Here is a 21,821-nt window from a genome sequence, read left to right as displayed (position 1 = left end):
TATTTTCGGCCTTTTTCTACTATTAGGTTGGCCTTTTAAAGCTGCAGTTGATAATACGTTGGGCTCTTCTCTTTTGGAACATATCGTTGTCTTTGAAAGATAGATAAAAGGTTGTAGAGATATAATAGTTCAGTCATATCTAGTTAAGATGCTAGGGAACTTGAGAAGTTACTTCCCAATTAATAACGAGAGAGAGAGAGAGAGAGAGAGAGAGAGAGAGAGAGAGAGAGAGAGAGAGAGAGAGCTTGACGAATTGCGTATTGGGACACATTCCATGATGCCAAAATTGTTTCTTTTAAGATAAATTGTTAAATTAATAATTTATTTATTAATCTATCAAGCCAGTTTGTTTTCTCAACTAATGGCTTAATGCAACTTAAATCTTTCTAGTTTTTGGTAAAATTCATTTTTTTTTTTTTTTTTTGAAGAATATGGTTATATTTCATTAACATCTCACTAATATCCCCTTATTATCGAGGCAAAATGAAATCAGTTTTCACCCGAAACTGGAGAAATCAGAGCTCGTTGACATCAAACATGGCATAGGCCACGCATGATCGAATCTGCAAGACAAAACTTTATAAATTATAAATATTTTTTTTTATAATTTCCTTAAATAAAATGCATCCATCGTTGCATGGAGGCCACCTTCAATTGAAGATCAATCCTGCAGAAAAAGGAAGACCCAGAAACAACTGGTCAGTTGAATTCCACAGTTCGTAGAGGCAAGGGAAGAGACTGTGTGTGAGAGAGAGAGAGAGAGAGAGAGAGAGAGAGAGAGAGAGAGAGAGAGAGGGAAAACAAAAAAAAATAAAATTGCACCACAACCCCTGGGGGGACTCGAACCCCCAATCCCTGGCTTAGGAGGCCAATGCCTTATCCATTAGGCCACAGGGGCGAGATACGAGAAAGAAGACAGCTAAAGTAGTTGATTGACAAACATCATTATTTTTCCTTGATTCTTTTTCTCTATTTTTAAGTTAAATGTTCCTTTTCGATCTTCGGTCCTTCCTTGTAGTTTTCCAATTCTTTCCCGTTCGAATTTCATTGTATTTTCTTCATTATTCATACTTTTTCCGCAAATACTTCCCGACATTTATTTTTTCACAAAGACGAACAGCATCCGAGCTTAGCATCCAGAATATCTGTCTACGAAATTCTTGAATCTCAGATTCCACATCCTCGAGCGAAGGTCTACGTGTGACGTCTCACCAGCTGATGATATAATTATGGAAACGATATGTAAAGCGAAGCGGAGGCGTAAATGACATCACTAGCAACTTGAGTTCTCCGAAAATCGATAGACGAAGCGGCAACAGGTCCCGGCTGTCTCGGAACCGGCTACAAACGAAGCTCCGAACGCCAAGTCTTGCGTTCAAACCTCTTTCCGAATTTTAAATTTTGATTTATTTTAACTGGAATTAATGTGATGTTGATTATTATCCCTTGAAATATAATATAAAATAACCCCTTACTTACAATTTTATTGTAACAGGGAAATTAAATCATATTGGAAGAAAAATTCAAACTAAAGATTGAGGTCTTGGATTTGAAAACGAAGCAGTGAAACCGGTCATGATGTTTTGTATGTTATGTTTTTCTTCAATATTACACAAGTTTTATGAACTATTATGTAACGTTTTGGTGTCTGTATCTATACTAACTTCATATTAGAAGGATCTCTGCGAAAAGCAAGCATAAATATTTTGTACTGGCAATTTCCTTAACAAGTAGGTTTGTCGAACACCTAGAAGATGCTGGAACAAGATGTTAATTTATGTTGTATATAACCTAATTCATTACCCTCCCTGGAATACATTATACATATGTATTATTTGATTAACTAGCATCAAATTACACCAGATTTTAATATAAATATCAACTATTCTAGAAAAAAAAATAGGTTTACAAAACAGAAAGCAATATCTTCAACCAAAAACGTTCCCTAAAAGTCGAATTACTAATAAGAAAAAAAAAACGACAAATCAATTATCCTTTGATAAATATTAATAACACAAAACTACAAACCAATTAAAAATCAAAGTCACATAAAAAAGTACCACAACAACCCCTGGGGGACTCGAACCCCCAATCCCTGGCTTAGGAGGCCAATGCCTTATCCATTGGGCCACAGGGGCGACACATAAAGTGCCGAGTTGTCGTAGTGCCATACCATAACTGATTTTCGGATTTTTTTTTTATTACTTTTATAGGTTGTATATGTCCCCATACTTATAAATATTTAAAATTAATAATTGTATATCACACGTAATGCAGTTTACAAAACACTTTATTTAGCCTGAGATACGAAGGGCTAGTTACTGATATCTCTACTTCAAGGATGCTGGATTATTATTATTATTATTATTATTATTATTATTATTATTATTATTATTATTATTATTATTATTATTATTATTATTATTATCAAAGCAACAGCCCTAGAGGGAAAAGCAGGATGTTATACGCCCAAGGGCTCCAACAGAGAGTGACTGACAATATATATACCTAATGTACTTATTGCAGAAGATATGGCTGACAATATGTATATCAAAGGGCTTTATTGTAGGAGTGGCTGACAATATCTATAAGAATAATTTACTTAAGGAGTGGCTGACAGTATATATACCAGAATGCTTTATTGTAGGAGTGTCTCACAAGATGTATAACTGAGGGTTTTACAGTAGGAAACGTGGCTGACATTATGTATACAAGAATACTTTATCGTAGATGGATTGGCTGACAATAAGTATACCGGGGGCTTTATTGTAGGAGTAGCTGAAAATATGTATACCAGAGCGCTTTAGTGTATGTAGAAGTGGCGGACAATATGTATACTAGAATGCTATACTGCAGAAGTGGCTGACAATATGTATACCAGAATGCTATATTGTAGAAGTGGTTGACAATATGTATACCAGAATGCTTTATTGTAGGAGACGTGGCTGACCATATGTATACAAGAGTACTTTATTGTAGAAGAAGTGGCTAAAAATATGTATAACAGGGCTTTACAGTAGGAGACGTGGCTGACAATATGTATACCATAGTACTTTACTGTAGATGGAGTGGCTGATAATATGTATACCAGAGAGCTTTATTGTATGTAGAAGTGGCTAAAAATATGCATACCATAGTGCTTTATTGCAGAAAAAGTGGCTGACAATATGTATACCAGAGGGCGTTATTGTAGGTAGAAGTGGCCAAAAATATGCATACCATAGTGAGGAGTGGCTGACAAGATGTATAACATAGAGCTTTATTGTAGAAGAAGTGGCTGACAATATGTATACCATAGTGCTTTATTGTAGGAGTGGCTGACAAAATGTATACGAGAGGGCTTTATTGTAGTAGTGGTTGAAAATATGTAAAATTTAGTGTATTACTGTAAAAGATGCAGTTGACAATATGTATACTAGCACTTTATAATAGAAGAGGCATATATCAAAGTGATTTTTTTGTTGTGTAGTGTGTATACACTGGACTTTATAGTAGAAATAATAATAATAATAATAATAATAATAATAATAATAATAATAATAATAATAATAATAATAATAATAATAATAATAATAATAATTTTGCTTTGAATTATCATTATCAAAATTAATTTTTTTTTTAAGTTTTCTATATTCATTGCCCAAACATATTACATTAACCCCACCTGAAAGATTATGATCTATATAAAGCATTTATCCTGCTATCAAATTCTTGTTGCAAAGACTTCAATATTATTATTATTATTATTATTATTATTATTATTATTATTATTATTATTATTATTATTATTATTATCATTATTAATGTTGTTTTGGTTCTAGAACGGCAATATTTAATTATCTTTGCAATGCTAACTTAACTACAACAAGTGCATTATGTTGCACTGCATTAATTTGTTGAGAATATTTGATAGTTAGATGAATTTTTCAAGAACCTCACCGGTAGTCTGCATATTATTGTTACTATAATTCGCCCACGCCCAGAGAGATTAGTTCACCAAACTTTCAACTGGGCTCCACAAGGCACTAGAAGAGTTGGAAGATCCTGGCCTACATGGCTGAGGACTATGAAGCGTGAAGTAGATGATGAATGGAGATGTATTGAATTAGAAGCTCAAGACAGAGACGACTGGTGAAATCTAACCGAGGCCCTTTGCGTCAATAGTCGTGGGAGATGATGATGATGATGATGATTTCATAGCTATTAGGATGACATAGAGCAAAAAGTTCATTTATCTATAATACAAGGTTTTCAACATACTGCCTGATACGGTAATTAAATAACAAATGCATGAAAATTAAAGATAAATGAACAAAATAAAAACAAATATTTACGCATGCTAACTGGTGTCGATTATATGATTGTAACTTCTTGGGTAATGCCATAGCCTCTGTACCGTCGTCTTCCCTCTGTCTTGAGGTAGAGTTCTCTTGCTTGAGGGTACACTCGGGCACGCTATTCTATATATATTTTCCTCCTCCTGTTATTTTGAAGTTTCTACAGTTTATATATGAAAGATTTATTTTAATGGTGTTACCGCTCTTGAAATATTTTATCTAAATTGTTCATTTCGTCTCTTGTAGATTATTTATTTCCTTTCCTAACTAGGTTCTTTTTCCCTGTTGGAGCCCTAGGGGTTATAGCACCTTTCTTGCTTTTCCAACTAGATTTGTCGCTTAGCAAGAAATAATAATAATAATAATAATAATAACATATCTGTTTTTGACGTTGTTAATGGTTTGGACATATCTGTTTTGACGTTGTTACTGTTTTAGAATTATTTATTGTTAATTTATTCTCATAATCTATTTATTTCCTTATTTCCTTTCCTCACTGGGCTATTTTTCCCTGTTGGAGCCCTTGGGCTTATAGCATCTTGCTTCTCCATCTAGGGTTGTAGCTTGGCTAATAATAATAATAATAATAATAATAATAATAATAATAATAATAATTTTCAATCGATTCTTACCCTTTCAAAATTATCCCAGTTTTCTACACTTAATTGTGACCTGTCACTCGGCACACACACTCAGAAGGTCTGTCGTAAATTATTGTAACAATTTAAGAGTATCACTGATTATGAATGCCACTTCCTCTGACCAATCGTCTCGAATTCATCCTCACATGTGTCAAATTTCAATATCATTTCATCTACGTAGCCTATGACGTTAAAAAATCTCACTAAATATTAATTTCTTTACTGTAGGAAGTTTATAGATGTTTCGTGTCACCACATCCACTACAACAAAAGTTACAAAACTACCTTTAGCAGTGATACCAGATGAGTTAGCTTAAAAATCCCCAAAACTCATGATAAAATCAAAACAACCCGAAATTCCCCCATTTCCAAAAATATATTTTCTTCTGATCCTGTAGGCTTAACTAATATAGAAATTACTCACTATACTCCATATAATTGTAAGGATAATATAGAAATTACGCACTATACTTCATATAAGTGTAAGGAAACTAATTGCAACAATATAAAGGTTTACTCATCTTTGACTTTTCTTCATAGAAATCTGTACAGAAAACCCCATCAGACGCTCAAAATCCCCAAATCTAGGGATAAATTCCCATATCTGGCAACACTGCCTCTGTTGATTACCCACATTAGGAATTTAACATGTCTAATTCGCGTATGATGAGCGTACCATACGTACGGACTGCAATATTACACTGTAATATTCTGTTTTTCATTAGTATTACCAATATTGTGAAAGTTTATTTTCTGGAAAGTAATGGGAACTAGTGTATAATCTAGAATACTAGGAAAAAATCTAGTGTAGATCTACCTGGACATTGACATCTGGAGTCAGGGTTTAAACTCGAGCATGTACTATGTGGCCATTACCTTAAATGCTGCTGCTTTTTACCTTAGGTTACCTTAAAACTTTTTCCAATTACCTTAAATTTTAATTTAGAAACCAAAATTACCTTAGAAATACCTTGAAACCACGGAAATTACCTCAAAATAGGGTAATTACTTTAAAAGTTTAAACCCTGGATCATGGTACAAGTGGTAACAAGCGTTGGCAACACTGACTACAATATTACTTTACAAAAGAGAGAGGTAATCTACAACAACAACAACGTACGATAGTATGTTGACATTTATTATTATTATTATTATTATTATTATTATTATTATTATTATTATTATTATTATTATTATATTAACTCTAACCCAAGACAGTGGAAGACCATAGCACAGAGGTAGGACACAATCCTAGGACTAAAGAAAAATGGTGTGATACCAAACATGAAAGCCTTTCGTTTTAAGTCCTCGTCATTTGAATGTAAATATAACCATGAGAATCAAAACCTGACATTTCATTCATCGCTACCAGCAGGGCTCAATAAGATTGTGGAATGATCTACCTAATCAGGCAGTTGAATCGGTGGGACTTCAGCAGTTCAAACTTAGCAAATGTTTATTTATATGTTAAATAAGCTGACAAAGTTTGTCTTCGCAGTTTACATATGATTATTTATTTCCTTCTTTCCTTTCCTCACCGGGCTATTTATCCTTGGGCTTATATCATCACGCTTTCCAACCAGGATTGTAACTTAGATAGTCATAGTAATACTAGGATTGGCTATCCATATCTTTACGAATGTTTAGAACAACCGTAAACAGCTTGAGAAAAATCAGTTCAAAATCTAGACTCATTTGACTATTTCTTAATCACAAAAAAAATAAAAATAATAATATAAGAAAAACTTTCATTAAGAACTATCTATTAAGAATTAAACAAACTTTCTATAAAAACGGATATCATAAATATATTAAAAAGATTTACGTAATTAAACAAAAAAATGATAGAGAGTAATAAGTTGCCAGTGAAATAAATAGCGAGACAGGAGAAGTGTAAAGACATAACTTAACTTCAGACCAGTGAAACTTAATTGATATACACATGAGGACAAATCACCTTATTTTTCCTATCTCAGATTCAAATCTCTCTCTCTCTCTCTCTCTCTCTCTCTCTCTCTCTCTCTCTCTCTCTCTCTCTCTCTCGTAACGTAATTTACTCCGTTTTCTCTCATAGCTAAAGTTTTCTTTCATAGAGCACAAATTTTAAGGGTCGCTATACCATCTCTCTCTCTCTCTCTCTCTCTCTCTCTCTCTCTCTCTCTCTCTCTCTCTCTCTCTCTCTCTCTCTCTCTCTCTCTCTCTCTCTCATGATGTTAGCTCCACGCCTTTTTATTCATTCCACCAAATGGTGATAATCATTTACATCTGGGTGAAATGGTGGTCAGTAGACTAGAACTGGATCAGCAGCGATCCACTATCTAGCAAGTGTGAGCTAATGGCTGTACCACTCAGACACCAACCCATATTGGCGGATTATACTTTCAAAAATGGCTTATGATGTCTTTACTTGAATCCAAAGATTAAGTCTAGCGATAATTCAAAATTATGGAAGAATAACTATGCATGAAACTTCCACGCTACGCATATAGGCCTACACCTGTATGACATGACCTCTTTCTTCCTAGTTATATTATTATTATTATTATTATTATTATTATTATTATTATTATTATTATTATTATTACCTCCCTATAAAACATCAATATTTCAGTCATATTCCCCATCCACATTCAACTGCTATTAAGGCAAATAAGGCTGAAAAAAACAGTGCATAGTTCCAACCATAGCTTCCATATATTTACATTATATTATTACTAAGCTACAACCCTAGTTGGAAAGTAAGTGGCCCCAACAGAGAAAATAGTCTAAGTGTCTTTCACCTACGCCAAACGCCTCTACATAACAATTATTGCCAAGATTGTTCAGTCTTCATTGTTTCCATAACCCACAAAATCTAAGTCTTCTCCTACTTAGTATTGTGGTAGCCTATCGGAAACGTCCCTGCCTTGAAATCTCCTGGGGCAACTCAAGCTCCATAGATTCTATTAGTGTCTGCAACCTGACTATCGTTGTTAGCTATGGATGGCGACTTTAGGCAGTGCCTATAGATCTACCTTCCCAGTCATCAAAAGCCTTTTCCTGGTATTCCCTGGTCCAGCTTGATGGAGTAAGGGCTTGGGCGCTGACTATATGCATATATGGTTAGTTCTCTTGGACATTGTCTCGCTAGGGCGTTGTCACTGTCCCTTGCCTCTGCCATTCATAGGCGACTAGTGACAACAGAGGATTCAGATTCCTTGAAGTGAACGACGACATTACTGACGTGAAATTTTAAATCAAAAATACCATATAAAGGTCAATCTCAGTTGAGATTGCAATTGTCAACCTAATAATCTCCGACTCAACTCTCCTTATCCTTTCGAGTTTCCTTCTTGAATGATCAAACCTGTTTATGCATAAGATGTAGATTTTTTTTTTCTCATTATCATGCGTCTCTTCCCCTTTTGTCGTTCACTCTGAAGTAAAGGTTGAAAGGTGTTGAACAAGAGGGTAAAAGAAAGCATGCAGGGATTGAGTTACGGTAAATATCTACTAAATTAGTGTAAATAGGGTTGGAAGGGCCTCTGGAAAGGTCCTTAAGTGTATTGTATGAGGTGCACTGATAACACTACTCTACGAAGCTAAACCTGGTGCTATTTTGGTCCAGTACCTAGACCTACGTAGCCTACTTGGACTCTACCTCAATACTCCTCTACGAAGTTGAACCTACATTAGACCTATATACAGTAGGTCTATTAGTACCCAAACCTATGTATTTGGACTCGGCTTGGTACTACAAAAGTTCAATAAGTCACATTAGGTCATTTCAGAAAGGCCAGGAAAGGTCAACGATAATAAAAATAATGACTTCGAACCATTGAAATCTATGGCTTTCTTTGACTCGTCATAATGCCATCATTCATAAGTAAAACCTAATTTGAGAATGAAACTTATTAAAGAAACATATTAATTCATTTCACTATTTTGCAACATTCATTTAATACACTGAAAGAGAATTAAATCGATGGATAAACAGTAAATGAAAGAATAAATATCACATTACGTTTCCAAATGCAAAGAAATTAATCCTAGTAATGAAATAAGAAAAATAATCTGAAGGCTTAACAATTGTTTACTTTTGACCAAAATTTGTTTATGCTACTTCATTCAACTGGTTGACCCCAACACTCCCAGTCTCTCTCTCTCCTCCTCCTCTCTCTCCTCGTCCCCAAAAGAGAGAAACTCCGAGAGAGAGAGAGAGAGAGAGAGAGAGAGAGAGAGAGAGAGAGAGAGAGAGAGAGAGAGAGAGGAGGGGGCGGGGGTCATAGCTCCCGATTCCTCTATAGACAAAGTAGAGGGTCGGACCATCCTATAGAATAAACCCATTTCAAGATATCGTCTATATAGGCCGATGCTACTACCTCTCGGAAAAAAGAGCCTCTATAGAAGGTCTATAGATTCCCATAGACCAAGTACATGTACTGTGACCAGTTCTGGGAACAGGGCTTCATAAGATAGCGTCGTTCCCTCGGAGTACTTTTGGAGTCTATTTCAAGGTCGTTTGGAAGTACTCCGTAGGTAGATGAACCCGATAAAAGGTAGATGCGTCTAAAATCCTGCTGGAACTCCGCCATTTGAACACCGAAGAGAAGTTACGGACGCGAACTTGTAAGTGCTTGGTGCCTGAAAGCAATCTAGAGTACCTTTCCTCGATTTTCTACTCTGGAGAGTAGACTTAGAGGGTAGATTATAAAGTAGGTTGAAGTAGAATAGGTAGTGGGAGATGTTGGGGGGTTTGTGGGGGTTAGGGAGAGAGAAAGCGCGGCGGGAGAGCCGAGTGAAGCGCGGGAGAATTACAAAATGTACTACTATAACAGTTTGCTGGTTCGAGTTGCTTAGTCTAATTAAGCGGTTTATTTAAATATCATGCTTGCTAAATATTTATATTTTCAATGAAAATAATAAGAGAATAAATGCTAACTCTAATAGAGAGAGAGAGAGAGAGAGAGAGAGAGAGAGAGAGAGAGAGAGAGAGAGAGAGAGAGAGAGAGAGAGAGAGAGAGAGAGTGTGTGTGTGTGTCTGTAGAACGACACAGCGTAAGAAAACCCTCCCCGAGCGAAGAGTAGAAAGAGAAGCAGCATGCATACACAAAACAACACACGCACATACACACACGCAATTGCTAAAGGAACATAGGGTATGTTATACCCAACACTAGAACAGCACCGCATAATCAAGTAGGTTCCTACGTTATAATTCTCAAGAGGAAGATTGCGTAACCAATACTCGATTATGGCCAATTATTTTACTTTGGGATTCGCATATTAATGTCCAACTTTTCCTTTCACAACCAGGGGTAAGTTTTGAGCTTATTATCTTATACCGTCGGTAGGTTAAACATTTCTTTGTTTCTAACTTCTTAATCTTTCATGTAACGCAGATCTCAGACAATCACGTAACGATTTCACGCCTTGAGTTAAATAACGGTAATTGTAACGGCTTTCAAAATGGTGAGAGTTACGGCGTGCTATCAAGATTAAAAGTATATTATTAATGACTATACAATATGTATCTCTACTTAACTTTTGTATCTGAAAGTCTTAAAAGAACTGTTTATTGAACAGGCTGACATGAGTCTTTTTAAAGTTTATATATGAAATATTTTTTAATGTTGTTACGGTTCTTTAAACATCTTATTTTAAGTGCTCATTACTTCTTATATCGTATATTTATTTTCTTCTTTCCTTTCCTCACTGGGCTATTTTTTCCCTGTTGGAGCTCTTGGACTTACAGCATCTTGCTTTTCCATCTAGGGTTGTAGCTTAGCTAATAATAATAATAATAATAATAATAATAATAATAATAATAATAATATATGTAGGCGTACAGGTTCAGAAACATACTATGAAGCTTAGTGAACAAATGCGAACGTATTTATACACGAACTTTTTTTTATCAAAGGAATTCAGGTATACATACGCACATATATCATATTCATCATCTCCTCCAACGCTTATTGACGCAAAGGGCCTCGGTTAAATTTCGTTAGTGTCTCTATCTTGAGTTTTAAAATCAATACTTCTCCATTCATCATCTACTTCACGCTTCATAGTCATCAGCCATGTAGTCCTGGGTTTTCAGACTCTTCTAGTGCCTTGTACAGCCCAGTTGAACATTTGGTTAACTAATCTCTTTTGTATAGTGCGAAAAGCATGCCCAAACCATCTGTATTTACCCCTCACCATGATCTCATCCACATATGGAACTCGAGTAATCTCTCGCTTATCGTTTCATTTCTAATCCTGTCCTGTCATTTAACGCACAATATATATCTACTTCATATATACATGCGGCATTAATGAACTCTTAAACGTCTGATTAACGCGCATATGCATACGATCATACTATATACATTTATACATTTGTCTTATCAAATTATTCAAATCCTTTGTCAAACAGAAGTAGAGCTAACGGTCGAAGCAAGCTTAACTGAAATAGCCAAAAGATACTTCTTTTTTCGTTGCGAGTTTAGACGAAAAGTTCTATAAGCCTTCCTTTATCTCACGCATTAAAATTAGTTGCTTAGACTTTGTATATGGGCTCTTTTCTACGAGAGAGAGAGAGAGAGAGAGAGAGAGAGAGAGAGAGAGAGAGAGAGAGAGAGAGAGAGAGAGAGAGAGAGAGAGAAAAAAAAAATTTTCTATCCCTTCAGAGAAAACGGAATTTTTGTACATCAAAGAAAATGGTAAATCTGAATGCTTCGTAGACGGAGGTTTAAAACTTACAATACTGAGCTCAAGTTTTCTTTCTTGAGAGAATCTTTATATTTGGAAATTTTAGAGAACTAGGAACCACTAATACGCTATCGTGGCTATATTGACTACTTCAAACAATCAGACTAGAAACCTTAAATACTAAATTCTTTAATACAATTGGAACAATACCAAGGTAGATAGTTTTACAGAAATCTAAAACAACGTTGAGGTCGGGAAATGGGGTTGAGGAGTCAAATTACCTTAATTGATGTGAGATAATGAGAAAAGAATATCCTTAGACAATGAAATCAAATGACTTAGATGAGAACAGATTATTAGACAATGAGCAAAACATTTTGTTAATGAGAACAGAACATTCTTAGGCAATGTGACCAAAACATTCTCAGATAAGAGAACATTCTAGACAATGAGAATAAAACATTGCAGATAGAGATCAAAACATTCTTAGTGAGAACAGAACATTAACAACATTTTTAGACATGAAAACAGAACATTCTTACTCTGCATTTAAAGTTATGTGAACACTAACCCCCGTGTTAATATCTGTACTCTTAAGATATACTTTTAGAAATAATGTTCCTAAACTGCAAACATTCGTTTGTATTTGTGGTCCAGACTTCAACGCCCTCTCTTAAAGACAAGGGTAAACAGTGCACTTACTGCGGTGCACTGAATGCTTATTCAATTCGCTCATATCAAGTGACAAGGCAATACCCAGAGACTGACCACATATACCCAAGCTCCTCCTCCAAGGGCACCTAGACATTGTTTCCACAAAACCTACAATCCCTAGCAATGATTGAGGGGTTACCAACAAGAGAGCAAGTGTCAACTTCTGCCCAACAGATTGCCAAGGAAAGTCTCCACGAAACCACCATCTTCAGTGCTCTAGAACTTCAGACAGTTCATCACAACGTTTTAAAAAGTTTCCGGCCCCAAAAAGTCAAAGCCTGTACTAAGTTTGGTTCCCCCCCCCCCCCCGCAAGTTTTTATTGACCCACCTAATTATTCGCCTCTTTAGAAAAGCATTTTAAATGAATTTCTTTGGATTTACGTACTTCATACTCTCGTTTATATATTTGATACTTGCCCAGACTACAAAGTCTAAAAGCCCAGTCCACACGATCGAGCTTACTCAATGGGCAAACTGATACCAGCCCACAATAGGCAAGGAGAAAGAGAAAGTCATGAACGGTTAAACCACAAGCAGCTGTCTCGTAACAATAGGTAGAACTACTTTTGTGGAAAGCTTTCAAATAACTATATACATGGCTAGTCAGTCTGGAGTAGATTATATAGACAAACTTGAGGCTACAGCAATTTAAGTACACCCTTCTTCCCCCTTTATATAGGGCTCAAGAACAAAAGTTCCAGACTTAACTTTTTAACTAGTTAAATGTCTCTTCCCCTCTTAGCTCTATATCTGTTCACTTGAGTTATGGTAAATTGAATTCGTTTCATAATCTCTATACCATATCTTCCTTAGTTACCATGAAGTTAATTTTTCAAACTTCATGTAAACTTTTTTCAAACTCTTCCAAGAGAACTTTCATGAAAAATTCTAAAACAAAGTTCTCAGCAGCTTTAAGTTATTTCACAAATTTCAATTACCATTCTGTAGGTATGCTTCAATTAGAATAATTTTAAATTAATAGATAACCTCAGTATGGTCATCCATAAAGAAGACTTTGGATATTCGTCAGACAGATTTAAACCCTATTCATTCATTTTAAGTAACTTTTGCAGCTTGAGTGCTTCCACATCCACTATTATGTTTCAAAATGAATGTTCTAATTATAATCTTTCATTGAAATTAGTTTCCTTTTAAGCAGTGTTTTTATAAGTGAATTTAGGTATGCCAAAAGTAACATTGCAAGTAGGGTGTACAGTAAAAAAGATAAAAATTTTGAAGAGTAATATTTTTCCTTTGACAACAGTCCTTTGGCAACAGTATAGAGGATTAATAGTCAGTATTAATTAGTTAAACCACAAAAATTAGTCATCGAAACATGATCTCTATTGCATAAAATAGTGAAACTTGAAGTGAATTAATAAATCAATGAAATCAGTTGAGCATAAGAGCCTTAATATAAAAATTTAAACTGCTTTACATAATTGCATTAAGTATTGAAAATTTATATAGCAATTGAAACATTGAAAAAGATTAAAGCATAAACCAAAACTAGAGCTTATCAAATCTACAAGTATAGTGTTTTAGTAAGCTTCAAAAAACCAAAGTATTAATTTATTAATAAAAAGATAAATTTTACTAGAAAAATATCAAACTGTACTACTGACATTAAAAACCACTATTCTCCGTAATTTGCACCAACAACCAATAAAAAAGTTACACCACCACCCAATAATAAGCAATTTGCACCAACAACCAACAAGCTATACATCGAACAGAACAAACTATGTTACGTACTTCTATATGATTAGCCAAATTACATGCTCACAATTAACAAAATCTTTACCATATACCTGATAAACTGAAATTTTACAAAGTAGTGCAGTAAATTTTACTTAGTGCAATCAATTTTTCTTAAGCTAACGTTAATTAAATTAGTCTTAATGTCTGCCACCTTACTAGAACATACTGAATTCAGCTAAAAAAAAAAAAAAAACACATTTCAAAGACCAACCAAACTAGGACTAAAGTTTTTTGTTTAACAAACTCCAGTGAACTTGCACAGCTGACACTAGGCCTACTGTGCATCACTGAAATTTGCTTATAACTCCAGTGAACTTGCACAGCAGACGCTAGGCCTACTGTGCATCACTGGAGTTTACTCCCGTGAACTTTCACAGCAGACACTAGGCCTACTGTGCATCACGGGAGTTTACTCCCGTGAATTTGCACAGTAGGCGCTAGGCCTACTGTGCATCACGGGAGTTTTATACCAACACCCGTGAACTTGCACAGCAGGTGTTAAACCTCCTGTGCATCACGGGCGTTGGTTGAACTCCCGTGAACTTGCACAGCAGACACTAGGCCTACTGTGCATCACGGGAGTTCCCCAACTCTCGTGAACTTGCACAGCAGGTATTGGGCCTACTGTGCATCACGAGAGTTGGTTGAACTCCCGTGAACTTGCACAGTAGCCTCTGAGGCATACTGTGCATCACGGGAGTTCCCTCCACCACCGTCCAGGGGCGGTGCCCCTGTAAGGGGTGGAGGTAAAAGCTAAGATATGAAATTTCGTTGATCGTTGACTGCATCCTGGAGAGGCTTCTGTGCTGAAGATGTTCTTGGGCGGTAGAGAATCCGTTCCAGTGTCATTAAACAGTTCGGTAAAGTTGCGGTTGACCTGATCACTTCGAGTAATTACATTTGATTGAAGATCTCGCCCAGCAACTGAAAAACAAATATATATATAAGTACAGCTTATAATGGCAATAGTTAAATTTAAATATATTTAAGTTGAAAACTAGTTACACTGGTTCACAAGTTTGATTCTAGTTACACTAATAAAGTTTTGATATATAATACCCCGAATGTAAATTATAAAATTAACAGTGAAACCAGTTTGCGAAAAAAAAAAAAAAAAACTAAGCCACGTCTGAAAACCAAATTCCAGGCCAATAAAAATGTAAAGAATGAATTCACGTAGCCTTAATCTTTGTCAGTGAATATGAATTTAAATAACAGCGAAACAATTAAAAAACCCAAGCCACATATCCGAAAACTTAGCAACAAAACTCCAACACAAAGCAGATGACGATGAATTCGCCTAGCTTTGAGGCTGTTTACCGACGTGCCCACCTCCAGATGTAGTATAGCCTGAAAAAATAGGGTTCCAGAACCTGGGCAACCAGGGATTTAAACTTATAGAAGTATTAGCAAAGGCATACGTACATAGAAAGGTCAAGTATTGTGGTTTTGACTATCAAAGTACTTACACTTATTTCTACATTATGGCAAGCCATAAAATCCCTTATCCACAATATACATTGAAGTAGAAAGTTTTAAATCTTAAAAACTTTAATTAGACTGAAAAAGAACCAATAACTTTTAACTTTAGATTATGGCAAATCCAAATTCTATCAATGAATACAAGAAAACTGCTAGATCTAAACATCAGAAAAAAAAAAAAAAAAAAAAAAAAAAAAAAAAAAAAAAAAGTTTCGAAGTTTGACAAAATTTATATAACTCAAAGTGGTACCACCAGCGAGATAATTACAAGCAGTTTCGAAACTTAGAAATGTAACAGACACCAGTACTTATCTTGGATATTTCACGCAGTAAACTCCAAAAGCAGAGAGACTATCGACAGGTACTCGATACGTTAAACACTCGTCAACAGCCAAACAACGCAACAGAAATTACACTTGAACCAGTAACAGCCGGCAACTAACGCGATAAAACTGTCGCAGGTCCGAAATGGCTTTGTTACGTCACCTGACGAGGCCAACGGACTTCGAAAATGAGCAACGACGCCAAGGACCCTAAACCCCCTGGCGGTCTGTGTTCGTACTACTGAAAACTAACAGAAATGGTGGCGGTGCATCGAGTCTTTTTATTATTATTATTATTATTATCATCCAAGCAACAACCCTAATTGTATGAGCAAGATGCTATAACCCCAGGGGCTCCAATAGGGAAATATAGCCCAGTGAGGAAAGGAAATAAGGAAATAAATAACTGAAGAGAACAAGTTAACAATAAATCATTCTAAAAAAATAATGTCAAAAGAGATATGTCATATATAAACTATTAACAACGTCAAAAACAAATATGTGATATATAAACTATAAAAAGCCTCATGTCCGCCTGGTCAACAAAAAAGCATTTGCTCCAACTTTGAATTTTTGAAGTTCTACTGATTCAACAACCCGATAAGGAAGATCATTCCACAACTTGAACAAGATGAATATAATAATTTAATTCAACCCCATCTCCGAAAAAAAAGTATTTGCATTTTTATTCCTCTACCAATTAAAACAACGAAAATATATATTATCTAAACCTTCGCCTTGTTCACAAGTTAGTGTTAGACTTACGAAAAACTTCTTTTAATAATAATAATAATAATAATAATAATAATAATAATAATAATAATAATAATAATAATAATCTTTATTTCAGCAAAAGCCATACACAGAGTTACAATAAGGGTACAGTGATCTTACACTTTTGACATCGGTAAAAAAAAAAAAAAAAAGATGAGATATGCAACAATATCAGTGATATATTATTAACATCAATTAACAGGTTGACCACAGAGTTCAAAGGTCTAGGTAATAAAATCACAATAGAATTAACGCTTAACAATGATGATAACATACATATCAGCAAAAAAAAAAAAAAAAAGAAAAAAAAATAAACCAATTGTAATGGATTTTTATGAAATTGTGAGCTAAGGGACATTGAAAATTTTGAAAATTTTCAGCTACTTAATTGGAGTAATGGATTGAGTTTATTATTAGTGAAAGGGTATCTATAAATAATATGAAGTAATAAATAATAATAAAAAGCATTATACACATGCATATCTTGTCTTTAAGGAACAAAAATACCATTGAAATCAAATTTTGAAGCTAAGAACATTAAAAATTTTAAGATTTTTATTTTCAAACTGATGTTTCAAACTTGACCTTTAGTCCAGGCACTAAGATTTTGGTCAGATGCCACGAAAACTAAATCGAAATAAATATATTATTTTTTACTATGGTTTATCAGGTAGTATCAAGACATATGGATACCACAATGTCTTGTTGACCTTCGACATTGTGACGTCATTATATATGAATTTAATGTGTCCAGATGATATGGTTTTACGAATACATTTCATTATTATTATTATTATTATTATTATTATTATTATTATTATTATTATTATTATTATTATTACTTGCTCAGCTACAATCCTAGTTGGAAAAGCAGGATGCTATAAGCCCAGGGTCCCCAACATGGAAAATAGCCCAGTGAGGCAAGGAAACAAGGGAAAAGTAAAATATTTTAAGAACAGTAACAACATTGAAATGAATATTTCCTATATAAACTATAAACTGTATACTGAAGTTATGCAGGGAGAAGAGAAAAAAAGGGCAGATAAGGTCGTAAGAAAGAAAATGAAATAAGAAGAGAGGTAGAGAAGAAAGAGAGGTTGGAAGAAGGAAGATATGTAGGAAAGGGAGGTAGGGCGCATAGTATGAAAGGGAGGTAGACAGGAGGGGAGATATGGAAGAGAGGGAAATAGGATAGGTAGGGAGGTAGAGAGGAGAAGGAGATAAGGAAGAGGTTAGGCAAAGAGGAGGGAAGATAGGGAAAAGAGGTTGGTGAGGAAAAATTGAAGAGAGGGAAGATAGAGGTTTATGGAGGTGAAGGACGGTAGGAAGAGAGGTAGATGGAAAGAGAAGGGGCTAAAGGAAAAGGAGATAGGGAGGGAGGAAAGAGAGAGAGGTAGGGAAGATGTTGATAGGGAAGAAAATAAAGTAAGAGGAGGTGGGGAGGAGAGGTAGATAAGGGAGAGAGTGAGGTATGATGGAGAAGGAGGTAATGAAGAAGAGCAGATAGAGAGGGAGGAAAGATAAGAGAGAGGTAAGGAAAGCAAGGAGATGAAAAGGAGAGGTAGTTGAGGAAGTTATGGAAAATACAGAATAAAAGGAGATAGGGAAGATAGGAAGGAAGGTTGCAGAGGAAGGTCGAGAATTATAAAATGGGAGAGAGGCAGGAATGGCAGATGGGAAATTAGGAATAAGGTAACCGGGTAGAACCTTAAACCTTGGAGAGTTGAGACAACTGTTGTTGTTGTTGTTGTTGTTGTAGTTGTTGTTGTTGTTGTTGTATATCACAAAAATGTCTGCCTAAAATGGTTTAAATACAGTCTGTAACTGGAATAAAATCGGTTAAAAGGGGACTGTTGTGGACCCCAGGTTAGAACACTTGGCTCCTTAGGGGTGCCCTCAAAATAAAAGTATTAATTTTGGTGTTTCTTAAGAATATTAAGCCCTTTCTGAGAGGGGGATTCCTTAAACGTAGTGAAAGGATTTGTGTATCGTTATGATCAGCTCAGCTGCACTAGTCAGGGACACCCATACTATGTTGGTGTGCTGTGAGCGATCAGACTAAATTCTACCACCTTCGCCAATCCGTAGTTGCCAGCGTGGCGATGAAAACTGGCCAAACCCTAGACATTATTATTATCATTATTATTACTTGCTAAGCTACAACCCTAGTTGAAAAAGCAGGATGCTATAAGGCCAGAGGCTCCAACAGGGAAAATAGCCCAGTGAGGAAAGGAAAAGAGGAAATTAGAATATTTCAAGAAGAGTAACAACATTAAAATAAATATCTCCTATATAAACTATAAAAACTTGAGTAAAACAAGATGAAGAGAAATATGATTGAATAGTGTGCTCCAGTGTACCCTCAAGCAAGAGAACTCTAACCCGAGACAGTGGAAGACCATGGTACAGGGCTATAGCACTACCTAAGACTACAGAACAATGGTTTGATTTTGGAGTGTTCTTCTCCTAGAAGAGCTACTTACCATAGTTAAAGAGCCTCTTCTACCCTTACCAAGAGGAAAGTGGCCACTGAACAATTGGTGAAGTAACCCCTTGAGTGAAGAAGAATCGTTTGGTTATCTGTGTTGTCAGGTGTATGAGGAGAAAGAAGAATATATAAAGAATAGGCCAGACTATTCAGTGTGTGTGTGTGAGAGAGTGTGTGTGTGTAGGCAAAGGGACAATGAACCGTAACCAGATAGAAGGATCCAATGTAGTACCATCTACCCAGTCAAAAGACCACAAAACTCTCTAGAGGTAGTATCTCAACGAGTGGCTGGTGCCCTGGCCAACCTACTACCTGTAGGGGATTAGACATGGCTGCATTTGTTGTTGTTGTTATCGTTGTTGTTGTTATATTAAAAGGAGACAATAGATAATATCGTGATAAGTTTAATATCGCAATATTTAAATTTATGGTGTTCATCCGAAGCCATTGTAATTTTAGAAATACTATTCAATCTAATGCAAATGTCAGTCGAATTAATTATCTTTGCCAATTTCGTTGCGAAGGTTATGTTTTGTTGGGTGTGTATTTGTTTCTATGTCTGTCTGTGTGTCTGTGATTCGCATATCTAAAAAACTATTTGACCGATTTCATTAAATTTTGGTGGGATGATTGGCCCTGATCCAAGGACAATTTGATTCGATTTTGGGAGGCGATTGGGTCAAAAGTCAAGGCCAAGGTCACGATAAAGTAGAAAAATGTCTTTTTGCCATATCGTGGCGATTTTTTATCTCATTTGCATTAAACTAGTGCCAAATGAGAAAATTTCAATTGCCTATCTTGTGATAAACAATATGATATAGGCGAAGGTATGCGCTCTACCTAGTGACTCTTTAGTTTCCTCTGTTTTCCACATCACATTTACACAATCGATGTAAATGTAGTAATATTTGGTATGAATGTTAACAATTGCTAACTTGAAAATAACAGGGCATTTGCCCTATAGAATCTTCAGGAGCAAGTTACATGACTTGCACATAATCTCACTCGAAAGACAGAGAGAGAGAGAGAGAGAGAGAGAGAGAGAGAGAGAGAGAGAGAGAGAGAGAGAGATTATCAAGATTGTAGAAGGTAGCTAGATACTTCTTTCACTTATTAATTCCTCACTGTATTGCGGTAGTAAAATATTCTAGAATATTGACAATGTCACTTATAAAATCAGGGAATGACAAACCATCTTAATATCTGCTGTTGTGGTCTAAAGCTCAAGGTCGAGATAGTACTGTTGGAATTTGTAATTATTTTCACGTATTGTCACAGGACAGACAAACGTAGTACAAATAGTTACATCTAATACCATTGTACGAGGGTTTCATCGTATATAGGAGAAGTACATCACATTAGATCAATATATATTCCGTATAAGCATAGCTATCGTACGCCAGGCAGTGTAGTTCCTCCTATTTACAAACGATGCCTGGCGGAGCGGGCTAACACATAGCTACCCATCTTACAGACTCGCTCCAAGTTCCAAGACTCAACAACTAGTTAACTAATAGTGCTGTTACGTTATTTATTTAACTATTTATTCAGTAGGGATAAGGACTATTGCTACCTTCGGTGAGTTACATATTCATGTTCATTCGTAATTTCTATTTGTGTCACGAGAATATTTTTTGTGAGGATTTCATTTGGCAGAAAAGAGAGATTACAGTATTGTATAACTTGTTGTGTTAGTAAGTACGTTCGTCTTCGGAATGAATCAGCAAAAAAGTTAAGGTTTTGGACCAGGAAAAATGGGTTGTAATAACTATTACAAAAGGGTTGGCTCAGACCATCCAATGGTTACAAAATAAAGGAATAAACTGATGCACAGTGTGTGTGTATGTGTGTGTGTGTGTATGTGTGTGTGTGTGTGTGTGTGTGTGTGATCATAGTCTCCTGGAATTTGAAAAGTGTATTGGTAGAAAGGAGTGTTAGTTTAGACTATAAAAGGATATATATATATATATATATATATATATATATATATATATATATATATATATATATATATATATATATATACAGTATGTATATACACATTTATAAACGCATAAAATGTTCGATAACTTGACTATGATTAATTTGTTTTTCGTCTACCTCATAGAAAATAGAGGGCTAATACAATTAACAACTTCTTACGGGCCTGCCACCCATTGCCGCTCGCAACAAACTCCCAAGGGCAGTTGCAAGTTTAGATGCTGGAGCAAATAGCTGTAATTTCGAATCTGGCTATCCCATATTATTATTATTATTATTATTATTATTATTATTATTATTATTAGGTAAGCTACAACCCTAGTTGGAAAAAGCATGATGCTATAAGCCCAAGGTCTTCAATAGAGGAAAATAGCTCAGTGAGGAAAGGAAATAAGGAAATAAATAAAAGATATGAAAAACAATGAACAATTAAAATAGAATATTTTAAAAACTGTAGCAACATCAAAACAGATATTTCATATATAAACTATAAAAAGATTTATGTCAGCCTGTTCAACATTAAAACATTTGTGGCAAGTTTGAATTTTTGAAGTTCTACCGATTCAACTACCCGATTAGGAAGATCATTCCACAACTTGGTCACAACTTGCTCATAACTTAATATCATGACGATAGGTTTATTAT

At 35.2% G+C, this 21,821-nt stretch overlaps 1 protein-coding gene and 1 non-coding gene across 3 annotated transcripts in view; one reads left to right on the top strand and one right to left on the bottom strand.

Annotated features, from left to right (window-relative positions):
- Nucleotides 1-825: 825 nt before the first annotated feature.
- On the bottom strand, nt 826-898 carry TRNAR-CCU (transfer RNA arginine (anticodon CCU)). Its single transcript has one exon. It is a non-coding gene; the product is annotated as a tRNA-Arg (tRNA).
- A 9,357-nt stretch (nt 899-10,255) lies between these two features.
- The window catches only part of LOC137660199 (uncharacterized), an 18,024-nt gene continuing 6,458 nt past the window's right edge, over nt 10,256-21,821 (top strand). The window contains exon 1 of one of the 2 annotated variants that reach the window (XM_068394910.1): nt 10,256-10,275. The gene's annotated coding sequence lies outside the window, so the exon portion shown is untranslated. Of the gene's footprint in view, nt 10,276-20,618; nt 20,775-21,821 lie in introns of those variants that run through there. The other variant, XM_068394909.1, reaches the window with a different exon arrangement.

This window comes from Palaemon carinicauda, chromosome 20 (assembly GCF_036898095.1).
Source record: "Palaemon carinicauda isolate YSFRI2023 chromosome 20, ASM3689809v2, whole genome shotgun sequence".
NCBI classification, from domain to species: Eukaryota; Metazoa; Arthropoda; class Malacostraca; order Decapoda; family Palaemonidae; genus Palaemon; species Palaemon carinicauda.
Note: the sequence above shows the minus strand (reverse complement) of the source record. Positions and strands in the feature narration are given on the sequence as shown.